This window comes from Schistocerca serialis, chromosome 10 (genome assembly GCF_023864345.2).
Source record: "Schistocerca serialis cubense isolate TAMUIC-IGC-003099 chromosome 10, iqSchSeri2.2, whole genome shotgun sequence".
Lineage (NCBI taxonomy): Eukaryota > Metazoa > Arthropoda > Insecta > Orthoptera > Acrididae > Schistocerca > Schistocerca serialis.
This window is the reverse complement of record NC_064647.1, coordinates 178,787,184-178,802,857: the sequence shown is the minus strand read 5'-3', so window position 1 is coordinate 178,802,857 and position 15,674 is coordinate 178,787,184. Positions and strand designations below refer to the sequence as shown.

Here is a 15,674-nt window from a genome sequence, read left to right as displayed (position 1 = left end):
CATGAACTATTACCTGGCGATTTAGTGAAGCGGAGGGCATTTGCGGTGTGGGCGTTTCAAAACATGGCGGAAGATGACGATTGGTTGAGTAACGTGTTGTGGACCGACGAAGCTCATTTCACGCTCCGAGGGTCTGTCAACGCCCACAACTGCAGAATTTTGGCTACCGAAAATCCTAGAACTGTCGTGGAAACTCTGTTGCACGACGAGAAAGTCACGGTATGGGTTGGATTTACCACATCTACCGTCATCGGGCCTTTTTCTTCGAGGAAATGCGTGATTCTGGTTTTGTAAGTGCTACCGTGACGGGTGAGAGGTGCGCCGATACGGTATGTTACAGAATCGCATCATCCCCAGCCTAGCTGATAAACACCTGCTGGAACTTATGTTTATGTAGGATGGCGCTCCACCCCATATTGCTAGACGCGTGAAAGAACTCTTGCGCACGTCGTTTGGTGATGATCGTGTGCTCAGCCGCCACTTTCGTCATGCTTGGCCTCCCAGGTCCCCAGACCTCAGTCCGTGCGATTATTTATTGGCTTTGGGGTTACCTGAAGTCGCAAGTGTATCGTGATCGACCGACATCTCTAGGGATGCTGAAAGACAACATCCGACGCCAATGCCTCACCATAATTCCGGACATGCTTTATACTGCTATTCACAACATTATTTCTCGACTACAGCTATTGTTGAGGAATGATGGTGGACATACTGAGCATTTCCTGTAAAGAACATCATCTTTGCTTTGTCTTACTTTGTTATGCTAATTATTGCTATTCTGATCAGGTTAAGCGCCATCTGTCGGACGTTTTTTGAACTTTTGTATTTTTTTGGTTCTAATAAAACCCCAAGTCATTCCATGCACGTGTGTCAATTTGTACCTCTCTATTTACATTATTCCGTGATTTATTCAGTTTTCAAATTTATACTGACTTTTTGATCACCTGGGTATATGAAGATAGTAACTGTTCTCGAAAGAGCAGATACCATTGATGAAGGTGCACCTTCTCTAGAATAAATGATAATTAATTGACACTCTCAGCTGTTGACAGGTGTTGTTGATATACCTCGGTGGAGACGGCTGAATATGTGTGCCCCGACCGGGACTCGAACCCGGGATCTATTGCTTACATTGCAGCCGCTCTATCCACCTGAGCCACCGAGGACGCAGATGAATAGTGACTGCAGGGACTTATCCCTTGCACGCTTCCCGCGTCCTCGATGGCTCAGATGGACAGATTGTCTGCCATGTAAGCAAAAGATCCCAGAGTCATGGTCGGGGCACACATTTTCAGGAGCCCCACCGGGGTATATTAACAACACCTGTCGGCAGCTGAGAGTTTCAATTAATCATCATTTATTCTAGAGAAGCTGCACCGTCATCAGTGGTATCTGTTCTTTCGAGAACATTTACTATCTGTTATATATAGTTAAAGGCTACCCAGCCACTGACCTTCATCTGTGCGTATGCACACAGGTTTCCCGAGCTCTTACTGGAATCGTCACCTTAGTGTGAGCGAGTAATGAGTGTATGGGCAGATATCTATTAAGTACATTACGTAAGTAGAGTTGGACAGTTGAGAATGTGGGTCTCACGGGAAGCGTGTAACGGATAAGTTCCTGCAGTCGCGCTGTTCATCTGTGTCCTCGGTGGCTCAGATGGATAGAGCTTCTGCCATGTAAGCAGGAGATCCCGGGTTCGAGTCCGGATCGGGGCACACATTTTCAGCTATCCACATCGAGGTATATCAACAACACCTGCCGGCAGCTGAGGGTTTCAATTCATTGTCATTTGTTTCATGGAATTGATGGCTTTCAACACAGCTGGTTTCAGTCGTACTTCACAAATAGAATAAAAACATTTCACAATTCAGGCAGTGGTCGCAAGGTAAAAAGTTTTAGTGACTGATGCGAAATCACAAAGAGAGTCCCACAGGGTTCACTCTTGGGTCCACTCATATTCCTTATACAGGGTGATTTTTTCCACTGTAAACAAACTCTAGGGACTGATCGATGAGAGGATACGGAACAAAAAAGGTCAATGAGCTTATGTTCAGAAACGCATGGTTTCCATGCTAGAGACCATTTATTCATTCATACTTTGTTACAGAGACTGTGGTCTAATGCGCGCTGTACCACGCCGCCACAGTTACGATATGCATGGTCTCCTCCTAGAGGGTGGTACTTCTCCTCATACGTCATGCCCTAGCGCCGCCTCCTGCCATAGTAATTGGTAATGTCGTGTCCGATTCACCTTCTAGTGGGTGTGATACAGCGTGGTACACAATGGTTCCGTATTCTAATCGAGAGCTTGCCGACGTGGTGTTTACTTACGGAAAGGAAAATGGCGACGGGCGGCGGGCAGCAAAGTAGTATCAGGAGACCTATCCCCGCCGACAACAACCACAACCTTCAGTGTTTGCAATAGTGTTTCGCCGTTTGTCTGAGACACGGTAGTTTCAGAAAGCAGGAAATAATGAAGGATCTAGTCGGAACGTTCGGAAACCATACTTGCATGAAAATGTGATTAACGCTGTGGAAGGCGACCGCCGTGTTAGTACCAGGGACTTGGCCCGCCAGTACAGGGTAAGCCAGGCGATTGTATGGAACATTCTCTACGACAGTTGTTATTATAAGTTTCTCTTACAGCGTGTGCAGAGCTTACTAGCGACAGACTTTCCACATCGTGAGTGGTTTTGTCATCCGTTTCTTCGCCAGGCAACTACGATTCCGGGATCTCTGTCATCCATCCTGTTCACAGATGAGGTCACCTTTACGCGGAGTGGTATCTTCAACTTTCATAACAATCGTCTGTGGGATACTATGCAGAATCCGCATTGTATGGTGATAGCGAATCATTAGCATCGATGCAGCCGGAATGTGTGGACTGTTATAATTGGCCATCGTATTTTGGGACCAGTCTTCCTTCTGCGTCGCCTAACAGGCAGAAACTATCAGCGTTTCTTGCGGGTGACTTTGTTTCCCCTTCTGGAAGAAGTGCCACTGACGATTCTAAGCGTTACCTGTCTACCATATGATGGTCCTCAGCCCACTTCGCTGTTAACGTCCGGACGCAACTCAGTCGTGTCATCCCTGGTCGATTGATCGTACGAGGGTGTCAAGTTGCATGGCGCACTCGTTCACCTGATCTCAACCCGTGCGACATCTGGCTATGGGGCCATCTCAAAAGTATCGTCTATGCAGAGCCCCTTCCAGACGTGGAGACACTGGAGCAGCGTATTCATGCTGCCTTTCACGCTATTCGGATGCACCTTGGCCGATGTAAATGTTTGAGATAGGACATGCTACGGCGCGTACACGCACGCATTGAGGCACCCGGAAACCATTTTCTACACATTCTGTAACTGTGGCTGCGTGGTAGAGGCCGGTCGGGGTGGCCGAGCGGTTCTAGGCGCTACAGTCTGGAACCGCGCGACCGCTACAGTTGCAGGTTCGAATCCTGTCTCGGGCATGATGTGTGTGATGTCCTTAGGTTAGTTAGGTTGAAGTAGTTCTAAGTTCTAGGGGACTGATGACCTCAGAAGTTAAGTCCCATAGTGCTCAGAGCCATTTTGCGTGGTACAGCGCGTATCAGGCCGCAGTCTCTATAACAATGTATGACTGAATAAAAAGTCTCTAGCATGGAAACCGTACATTTGTAGATTTAAGTTCATTAGCCCTTATTTGTTCCGTATCGTCTCATCGATCAATCCCTATAGTTTGTACACAGTGGAAAAAATCACCCTGTATATGTGAATGACCTTTCACTTAACATTCAGCAAGCAGAATTGGTACTTTTTGCGGGCGATACTAATGTTAAAACAAATCCCGTTAGAGGAAGCAGAAGGAGAGATTGTTAATGACGTTTTTCAAACGAACTGATTCTCTGAAAATGGGATCTCCCTCATCCGTTAATGTCGTAAGCTGTGAATTCGCATCATACAAAAGGGATGCTTATAAACTGCAAGTTAACTGGTTTCCATTGCCATTTATGATACATGCAAATTCTACACGAATATGCCAAACCCTCTGACATACGCTTCCTTTTACTCAGTTTTTTGGTTACTTCTAGAGTGACTGGCTGTTATCCCCTTTGTTCATGACACACACACACACACACACACACACACACACACACACACACACGAGAAGTTATTGTAATTATTTGGACAATTTCAGATAGATACGAAGTTAATTTCATTTACAAAAATTATTTATTTGTTCTCTAACATCTATACAGCGACGTTGTAACGTAAACTAAATTTAGTTTCAGAAATTTTTATAATTTATAACAATTTTGTACGAGAAATTTCTCATACCAACGGTACGATCGTCGTGGGGGAAGACATGGCATGTGGAAAGCGACGTCATTCAACATGTCTGAATGAAGATAGGTAATGCAACAAATGTTAACAATTTTAAGTTAATCATTAATTCTTATTCTGTAAAACAAACTGACAGACGGTATGTCAGGTCGACTAGGTTTCGATCAGTAATGTAGGTGCAGTTATGGAGGAGATCCACTTTAGGTGCTCCTTTTCTGGGACAGGGTAACATTGTGACGCCGACCCGTGTGCGGTGCGGTGCGGTGAGAAAGACAGATACGGATGGGCAGTCTGAGGGTTCGGGAGCATCTCCAGTCCCGTCCTCACGTTAGTAATGCTGAGAATTCAGAGTCAGTGCGATCATCTCTAATGTCGGAAGTGGCAGAAGCAGATGGTGGGGAAACCCCGACCCTATTATTTATGTTGAGGAGTGCACCACGATTTGACGTTGGATGCAGCTACCAAGAGCACAATTGTGGTCACCCATCCGCAACTTCACCTCAACAGCGGCGTCTCAGCATCTACACACTCAAGGAAAGGCACTTCTTACGTTGCTCAACCATTTTCAGAACTGTGAGAGCTCATGCAGTATTCCGAAATGTGCGCTGCAGTCTTGGAAAACAGAATACTTCAGGTAATTGCCTTTAAACTGTTGTTTACCTTAACAAATTTCCTGTTTCCTCTATTCGGGCAAATTTAAGAGACAAGTTTGAGGGTACAAATGTTTTTCAGAAGTACATATTACAACAAAAATTTGTCATCATAAACATCGTAAGAATACGATGTTGAAACGATCCCTCAAAGCTAAAGAATTGTTTATGAATGGTATGGCCACTTTTCTTGTTTAAATTTTCTGAGAACATTTTTCAGTTTGAGTAAGTTTTCTTGACCAAATTTTCTAAAGTAGTTATTAACTTTACAACTTTTTTAACTCACATTTCGCAAGAGAGTTTTGCATTTATAACGAATGTCATACAGTTATATTATAGCCAGCTTATCCATCTTGTGTTTGAGTTTGCAGATACATTAAACGTAGAGTTATGTATTCTACGTTTAATGTATCTGCAAAATTTTTATTTCTGTTTAAAAGTAAAGTCGTTTTCTTTAAATTAAAGATTTCAGATAAACTCGAAGTTCAAAATTCAATTTCAGTCACGTTTCCTTCAGAAATGCAGGAGAAAATTTTCTCCCTCAAAGCTGGCGATCAATTTTCGTACTTTTACCTCGATTATCACGCGAAGTCCTACGGCAGCTGACCACAGCTCTCGTCGACTCTTACCGGGGGTAACTGCTGTTGCAGAAACGTAACGGAAACACAAACGCACAGAAGTTGTGCGGAAGGCAGGCAGTGATTTATTTCGTGTGACGGCTAGGACATTCTTCTATTGTGGATCGAACCATCCGAACAGTTCTGCATTTAAGTGATAAAGTTTGATATTATAAAGGGTCTTACCATAATAGGAAAATACGTTACGAACACCGGTCAGAATATGGCTACAAAGTTCAATAAATATTTTGTAATGTGAAAGGTGAGAAATATTTAGTTTTGTCAAGTATAGAAATAGGTACAGGCCCGAATGGGTGAATTCAGGTGAACGCTCATGGGGTAGTGACACGCAGAGACAGAGAATGAACTATTCATTTAGTACAATACTAACAATGAACCACTGGTCTAGCGGTAGCGTCTTTGAACAGTAATCAAAACGTTATCGGTCCTGAGTTTGCACCCCGTTACCACTTAAAGTTTGAATAGAACTTATCAGCATCCGCGGCGGAAGACTTTCGGAATTGCAAGTCACCATCTTCCTGCCAACGACATTGTCAAAGAGAGTGGAAGAGCGGCCAGAGGTTCAGGGCAATATCTTGTCCGTGGGGACGGGAAATTGCCCCTAAAAAGCGAAAAAATCAGCAATGATCAACGGGATGAGGATGCAGAGGGCAATGGAAACCACTGCATTAAAGACACATAACATGTATCCACAAAACATGTGGCCTGTAACTGAAAAAGTGTCACGATGGTCTCTCCATTGGCAAAAGATTCCAGGACAGTCCCCCATTCGGATCTTCGGGAGGGGACTGCCAAGGGCAAGGTGACGATGAGAAAAAGATTGAATAACCAACGAAATGATGATGTTCTACGACTCGCGCCGTGGAATGTCAGAAGCTTGAACGTGGTAGGAAAGCTAGAAAATCTGAAAAGGGAAATTCAAAGGATCACTTTAGATATATTAGCGGTCAGTGAAGTGAAATGGAAAGGAGACAAGGATTTCTGCTCAGATGAGTCCAGGGTAATATCAACCGCAGTAGCGAATAGTATAACGTGAGTAGGATTCGTTATGAATAGGAAGGTAGGGCAGAGAGTGTGTTACTGTGAACAGTTTAGTGACAGGGTTGTTCTCATCAGACTCGACAGCAAACCAACAGCGATAACGATTCTTCAGGTATACATGCCGACATCACAAGCTAAAGAGGAAGAGACAGAGAAAGTATATGACGACATTGAAAGGGTAACTCAGTATGTAAATGGAGATGAAAATCCAATGGGGGACTGGATTGTGCTTGTAGGGGAAGCATTAGGAGAACGGGTTACGGGAGAATATGGCCTTGGTATAAGGGATGAGAGAGGAAAAAAACAAACTGAGTTCTGCAATAAATTTCAGCTAGTAATGGCGAATACTCTGTTGAAGAATCACTTGGAAAAGGTCGGAAGACACGGGAAGATTTCAGATTACATCATTGACAGACAGAGATTCCGAAATCAGATACTGGATGGCATGCCCAGACGCAATATAGGCAGGGAACATAATTTAGTAGTGACGAAGAATAGGCCTAAGATTAAGAGATTAGTCAGAAAGAATCAATACGCAAAGAAGTGGGATACGGAAGGACTAAGGAATGAAGAGATACGCTTGAAGTTCTCTAATACTGTAGATACTGCAGTAAGGAACAGCGCAGTAGACAGTTCAGTTGAAGTGGAATGGACATCTCTAAAAAGGGCAATCACAAAATCTGGAAAGAAAAACATAATTGCAAAGAAGGAAACTGCGAAGAAGCCATGGTTAACAAAAGAAATACTGCAGTTGATCGATGAAAGAAGGAAGTAGAAAAATGTTCAGGGAGATTCATGTATACAGAAATACAAGTCCCTGGAGAATGAAATAAATAGGAAGTGCAGAGAAGCTAAGACGAAATGGCTGCATGAAAAATGTGAAGAAATCGAAAAAGAAATGATTGTCGGAAGGACTGGCTCATCATATAGGAAAGTCAAAACAACATTTGGTGATACTAAAAGCAAGGGCTGTTATATTAAGAGTGCAATTGGAATTCCACTGTTAAATGCAGGGGAGAGAGCAGATGGGTGGAAAGAGAACACTGAAGGCCTCTGCTAGGGGGCAGAGCTACCTGGTGACGTGAAAGAAGAAACTGGCATCAATATAAAAGAGAGAGGGAACCCAATACTAGGATCAGAATTTAAAAGAGCTTTGGAAGACTTAAGATCGAATAAGGCAGAAGGGATAAATAACATTCCATCAGAATTTCTAAAATCATTGGGCGAAGTGGCAACAAAACGACTATTCACTTTGGTGTGTAGAATGTATGAGTTTGGCGATATAGCATTTGACTTTCAGAAAAGTATCATTCACTCAATCCCGAAGACTGCAACAGCCGAAAAGTGCGAGAATTTTCACACAATCAATTTAACAGCTCAAGCGTCCAAGCTGCTGACAAGAATAACATGCACAAGAATGGAAAAGAAAACTAAGGATGTGTTAGATAAGATCAGTTTGGATTTAGGAAAGATAAAGGCACCATAGAGGCAGTTCTGACGTTGCAGCTGATAACGGAAGCTAGCGTAAAGAAAACTCAAGGCACTTCCATAAGATTTGTCGACCAGGAAAAAGCGTTCGACAATGCAAAATGCAGCAAGATGTTTGAAATTCTGAGGAAAACAGTGGTAAGCTATAGGGAGAGACGGGTTATATACAATATATTAAATGAGCAAGAGGGAATAACAAGAGTGGACGACCATGAAAGAAGTGCTCAGATTAAAAAGTGTGTAAGGCAGGGATGTAGTCTTTTGCCCCTACTGTTGATTCTAAATCTCGAAGAACCAATGATGGAAATAAAGAAAATTTCAAGAGTGGAATTAAAATTGCAATTGAAACGATATCAGTGGTAAGATTCGCTGATGACATTGCTATGCTCAGTGAAAGTGAAGAAGAATTGCAGGAACTGATACGTAAAATGAACAGTCTAATGGGTACAGAGTATGGACTGAGAGTAAATCGAAGAAAGATGAAAGTAATGAGAAGTAGCAGAAATGATAACGGCGAGAAACTTAACATCAGGATTGATGGTCAGGAAGTAGATGAATTTAGGGAATTCTGCTACTAAGCGTCAAAATAACCAATGACGGACGGAGCAAGGATGACATCAAAAGCAGACTAGCACTGACAAAAAGGGCATTCTTGGGCAAGAAAAGTCTATTAGTATCAAACGTAAGCCTTAATTTGAGGAAGAAATTTCCGAGAATCTACGTTTGGAGCACAGCACTGTTTGGTAGTGAAACATGGCCTGTGGGAAAAGCGTTTGAGATGTGGTGCTACAGAAGAAAGTTGAAAATTAGGTGGACTGATAAGGTAACGAATGAAGAGGTTCTGCGCAGAATCGGGGAAGAAAGAAATATATGGAAAACACTGAGTAGAAGAAGGGACAACAGTATGATAGAACATTTGTTAAGACATCAGGGAATAACTTCCATGTTACTAGAGGGAGCTGTAGAGGGAAAAACTGTAGAGGAAGACACAGATTGGAATACATGTAGCAAATAATTGAGGACGTAGGTTGCAAGTGCTACTCTCAGATGAAGAGGTTAGCACAGGAAAGGAATTCGTGGCGGGCCGCATCTAACTAGTCACAACACTGATGAATGAAAAAAACATTGGCATTAAGTGCACAGGAGAATACTCTTTATACATACGTACTTTAATTTATTACAATTTTCCAATAGTTCATACGATTACCTGAACTTTTAACAATATCGCCATACATGAGTAATACTGTTTACAGACTTGCATGTTTCTAGGTCTCATTAGTAATCTGGGTATAACTGAAGGCAAGTGCCATATGTTGACCGTCAGTATAACTGCAACGGCTGCAGGAACTACACTCCTGGAAATGGAAAAAAGAACACATTGACACCGGTGTGTCAGACCCACCATACTTGCTCCGGACACTGCGAGAGGGCTGTACAAGCAATGATCACACGCACGGCACAGCGGACACACCAGGAACCGCGATGTTGGCCGTCGAATGGCGCTAGCTGCGCAGCATTTGTGCACCGCCGCCGTCAGTGTCAGCCAGTTTGCCGTGGCATACGGAGCTCCATCGCAGTCTTTAACACTGGTAGCATGCCGCGACAGCGTGGACGTGAACCGTATGTGCAGTTGACGGACTTTGAGCGAGGGCGTATAGTGGGCATGCGGGAGGCCGGGTGGACGTACCGCCGAATTGCTCAACACGTGGGGCGTGAGGTCTCCACAGTACATCGATGTTGTCGCCAGTGGTCGGCGGAAGGTGCACGTGCCCGTCGACCTGGGACCGGACCGCAGCGACGCACGGATGCACGCCAAGACCGTAGGATCCTACGCAGTGCCGTAGGGGACCGCACCGCCACTTCCCAGCAAATTAGGGACACTGTTGCTCCTGGGGTATCGGCGAGGACCATTCGCAACCGTCTCCATGAAGCTGGGCTGCGGTCCCGCACACCGTTAGGCCGTCTTCCGCTCACGCCCCAACATCGTGCAGCCCGCCTCCAGTGGTGTCGCGACAGGCGTGAATGGAGGGACGAATGGAGACGTGTCGTCTTCAGCGATGAGAGTCGCTTCTGCCTTGGTGCCAATGATGGTCTTATGCGTGTTTGGCGCCGTGCAGGTGAGCGCCACAATCAGGACTGCATACGACCGAGGCACACAGGGCCAACACCCGGCATCATGGTGTGGGGAGCGATCTCCTACATTGGCCGTACACCACTGTTGATCATCGAGGGGACACTGAATAGTGCACGGTACATCCAAACCGTCATCGAACCCATCGTTCTACCATTCCTAGACCCGCAAGCGAACTTGCTGTTCCAACAGGACAATGCACGTCCGCATGTATCCCGTGCCACCCAACGTGCTCTAGAAGGTGTAAGTCAACTACCCTGGCCAGCAAGATCTCCGGATCTGTCCCCCATTGAGCATGTTTGGGACTGGATGAAGCGTCGTCTCACGCGGTCTGCACGTCCAGCACGAACGCTGGTCCAACTGAGGCGCCAGGTGGAAATGGCATGGCAAGCCGTTCCACAGGACTACATCCAGCATCTCTACGATCGTCTCCATGGGAGAATAGCAGCCTGCATTGCTGCGAAAGGTGGATATACACTGTACTAGTGCCGACATTGTGCATGCTCTGTTCCCTGTGTCTATGTGCCTGTGGTTCTGTCAGTGTGATCATGTGATGTATCTGACCCCAGGAATGTGTCAATAAAGTTTCCCCTTCCTGGGACAATGAATTCACGGTGTTCTTATTTCAATTTCCAGGAGTGTATTTCATGTCGTGGAGCTCCATAAGATAAAACTGTCTGGTAGGTGCTGCTATCTGCTCCTTGTTATTACAACTATAGGCAGTACTGTAATTTATAAGAATATGAATTCTAAAGTTTTGCGTTTCTTTTGTCTATGTTTTAAATTATTTTCACTGTAATGTTATAGTATAATGTAAAGTTTATGTGCAAGCTTCTTGTGTGTATCAAGCACTTTTAAGAGTGGTCGGCAGAGAAAGTATTAAGTTGTTTGATTGTTGACTGTGTGGCACGTCTGTGGTAACAATGGGGGAAGTTAGTTGGTTGCGTATGTTGTGATGGATTGGTGCTGTTGTTTTGATGGTTATGGTGGCTGTAGTTTCACTGCGACGTGGAAATTATAATGAACTGCTAATACTCGGGGGCATTTATTTTACCAGCAACGGATGCTTGAGGTTTTATACTCTTCGAAATACGAATGGAAATTTCAAAGTTCGTATTCAGTCTGTGGAGAGTGACTCTGACAGTTTCAGAATTCCCCTAATAAACAAAATGCTGTACTAGAATTCAAATTCCTAATAGCAGAGCCACTCTGCCACTAGGAAAAAGTCACGAATAAAAAGATCAGAGCTACAATGCAAGACGCACCAGGGTTCAAGAAAGGTGGTTTCAGTTAAGTCCACTGGAACTGATGCAGCAGGTCATTGGTTTCACATTACAGGCCCAAGACCAAATTATAAAGGACAGGCTGTACTCATGTGTAGTACATGTAACGTTCATCTGTGTCTAAACGGGAGAGTGAAATATTTCCAATAATATCACGAATAAAGGGTTTCCTGAACTGCACACAATCATTAAAAATACATGCCACCAAGTATTTTTTATCATTTAAGTCCTACTGAGCCGTAGTTGTGTCCGGCTCTTCGAAAAGCGCGCCAGGCGGAGTGCCTTCGCTTCGCGTCTAGTGTTTGCGGCGGCGCTTTCGGTTTGGCGCGCTGTTTGGATCGCTACCGCCCGCTGGCGGGAGGTGGAGCAAGTGTGCGGTCTCGTGACGGTCGAGGGGTACGTACTGGGCGGTGACCGAGAGGGGTGGTGGCGCGAGCGGGGCCCTGCTGTTGGGGGTCGTCAACTGCTCGCCACGTGCTTTGGCCGACCTCTTGGCTGTCAGGGGCTGAGTCTGCCTTACCCGCATGTACGTGGCTTATGGAGCTTAGAAGGCGTGGTGCAGGAGATCAGCGAGAGGGACCGTATGTCGTCTTACCGGCCGTTGAAACCACCGGCAACGGTTGGCTCTGACGAGCATTTGGAAGTGCAACGTGTTCCCGGCGCTGTGGTGGAGTGTGAGAAGTTGAATACTGTTTTTATGTAACAGAGTTAGTTATATATAAAGGGGTTTTTCAAGTTCTAATGAAGTGTATGAGTTTCTTCACCAGTGGTTTTGTTGGGACTTCCCACCACAGTTTTCGTTTGCCTGTCCGCGGGAACGTGGCAATTGCTTCTTGGTCGGGCCGTTTCATTCACACCTCGATTGGATGATTTAGGATCGGTGTCGTGTGTCTCTGTGGTTCAGAGTCTGTACAGGCACCGCCCTTGCTACGTCTTCTGGTTTTGGGTAATTCAGGGAGATGGTGGCTTGTAATGCAAGTTAAGGGGCTGATCTGCTGTCGCCCTGTAGACCACCAATAACTATTCCGCCTATTGTGATTTGGGCCCCTTTACACGTGTCACTCCCTCACCGAGGTAAGGCAAATTTTTTTGGGAACTGCCTTCAATGTGAAGGTTTGTGTGCTGGCTTATTCACATTTATCTTGCAACAACTGCCAGGTGTAATGTAAGCTATTTAACTCGCGAGAGATAACTATTTTAGCTTTAGTACAAACTAGCTACTAAAGGTGTTTTTTAAAGGACTTGTTCTCTTATAGATATAACAAGTTTAAAATCTTATTATGGGGAAGTTGTTAACGTCATACCTTGCAATATCCTTTACATAGAGAAAATTTGCCAGCTATTTAAAAGAGTTTTTTTAATTGTTATATATATATATAAAGTTAAAATCTTTCTATTGGGAAGTTGTTAATGTCATACCTGGCAATCTCCTTTCCATAAAGAAAATTTGTCAGCTATTCGAAATTGTTTTGAAATGTTTTTTTTTTAAATGCCAGACTTAAAAATTTATTATTGAGAAAGCCTTTTAAAATAAAAAAGATAACTTTAGCAGTGTGTGTTATTTCACTAGCACTTCCTGGCCCCTACTTCCACGATAACGTTTTTGGAATAACATGTGTACTTGAGTTGTTTGTGAACCGCCCTAATTGACGGTTCACCTACTAATGTATTATCAGAATGATAAAATCTTTTAATAAATCGAGTGTTGTCAGTGTTCAATTTCTCAAATACAGGGCTATTACAAATGATTGAAGCGATTTCATAAATTCACTGTAGCTCCATTCATTGGCATATGGTCACGACACACTACAAATACGTAGAAAAACTCATAAAGTTTTGTTCGGCTGAAGCCGCACTTTAGGTTTCTGCCGCCAGAGCGCTCGAGAGCGCAGTGAGACAAAATGGCGATAGGAGCCGAGAAAGCGTATGTCGTGCTTGAAATGCACTCACATCAGTCAGTCATAACAGTGCAACGATACTTCAGGACGTAGTTACACAAAGATCCACCAGCTGCTAACTCCATTCGGCGATGGTATGCGCAGTTTAAAGCTTCTGGATGCCTCTGTAAGGGGAAATCAACGGGTCGGCCTGCAGTGAGCGAAGAAACGGTTGAACGCGTGCGGGCAAGTTTCACGCGTAGCCCGCGGAAGTCGACGAATAAAGCAAGCAGGGAGCTAAACGTACCACAGCTGACGGTTTGGAAAATCTTACGGAAAAGGCTAAAGCAGAAGCCTTACCGTTTACAATTGCTACAAGCCCTGACACACGATGACAAAGTCAAACGCTTTGAATTTTCGGCGCGGTTGCAACAGCTCATGGAAGAGGATGCGTTCAGTGCGAAACTTGTTTTCAGTGATGATGCAACATTTTTTCTTAATGGTGAAGTGAACAGACACAATGTGCGAATCTGGGCGGTAGAGAATCCTCACGCATTCGTGCAGCAAATTCGCAATTCACCAAAAGTTAACGTGTTTTGTGCAATCGCACGGTTTAAAGTTTACGGCCCCTTTTTCTTCTGCGAAAAAAACGTTACAGGACACGTGTATCTGGACATGCTGGAAAATTGGCTCATGCCACAACTGGAGACCGACAGCGCCGACTTCATCTTTCAACAGGATGGTGCTCCACTGCACTTCCATCATGATGTTCGGCATTTCTTAAACAGGAGATTGGAAAACCGATGGATCGGTCGTGGTGGAGATCACGATCAGCAATTCATGTCATGGCCTCCACGCTCTCCCGACTTAACCCAATGCGATTTCTTTCTGTGGGGTTATGTGAAAGATTCAGTGTTTAAACCTCCTCTACCAAGAAACGTGCCAGACCTGCGAGCTCGCATCAACGACGCTTTCGAACTCATTGATGGGGACATGCTGCGCCAAGTGTGGGAGGAACTTGATTATCGGCTTTATGTCTGCCGAATCACTAAAGGGGCACATATCGAACATTTGTGAATGCCTAAAAAAACTTTTTGAGTTTTTGTATGTGTGTGCAAAGCATTGTGAAAATATCTCAAATAATAAAGTTATTGTAGAGCTGTGAAATCGCTTCAACCATTTGTAATAACCCTGTACTTGTTGCTATAAATAGGTCACCTACTCAATTATATCTGACAGGTATAACATAACTCTCATCTGACCTTACATACTCCATGAAATTTCATTGCAGGTTACAAAATATGGCTTTCTATTAGTTTCTTTGGAGAAGTAATTTATTCAGGTATTAGGGAGCTAAATTTTGAAAAAGAAGACGCACTATATCCAGTAACTACACTACAGGTAGCACATGAACAGGAGTCAGTAAACGGGGTAGAATAGTCCAAGTGGGTCAGAAAGGAGTTCAGTGAGCACCAACAAAAGCTTTTGATCATTTACTGAGTAACATAAAATATGTGATATGTGACGACCTAACCTAAAACCGTGTGTCTGGTGGGAGGCACGCTACGGTAGGTGGTGCAACAGCGATGGTCACTGTGTCCAGATGACTTTTGGTCAGAGTATCCGCCTAGTAAGCACGAGACTCGGGTTCGAATTCTGATCCGACGTAAATATTCAACTTTCCCCATTGATTTAAATCAATGCCCTCTCGCAGCCAATGTCTTAATTATTAGTGGCTGCTGGATCAGAATGGTGTCCGTTCTTTCGGACATGTCAAAAGATCAGATACCACATACATATGTAATTAAGGCAAAGACGGCCAGTTATCTCTTCGGTGCTTATGAACACCAGGCCAGGACTCTTACAGGAATAACGGTCGGAGGCACCACACCAGTAGTGTGTGGATGCTGGGGCTGTCCGCGTACTTGTGGTCACCACTGCATCCGGATGGCTCAGCGGTCAGCGCATCTGCCTAGTAAGCAGCAGGCCCGAGTTTGAATCCCAGTCTGGCATGAATTTTCAACTTACCCGTTGATTTAAATCAATGCCCACTCTCAGTCAATGTCTATAATTCCTTTCTACCTAAACTCATTTCTCCTAAACAACTAGTTCTATTCCACAGCAGAATGCGTGTTGATGAATTCTTGAACTGAACATATTACTAAGCTTTCCAAACAATTATGTTCAGCTACTTTAGCATCCCATTACCGTTAGCCTTCGAAACCAACGAATCAGCCTCCT

General features: G+C 44.3%; 1 protein-coding gene across 1 annotated transcript in view; it reads right to left on the bottom strand.

The window, feature by feature from the left end:
* LOC126424647 (serine/arginine repetitive matrix protein 1) overlaps positions 1-15,674 on the bottom strand; it is a 653,808-nt gene that overhangs the window by 194,958 nt on the left and 443,176 nt on the right. The gene's annotated exons all lie outside the window — the stretch shown is intronic.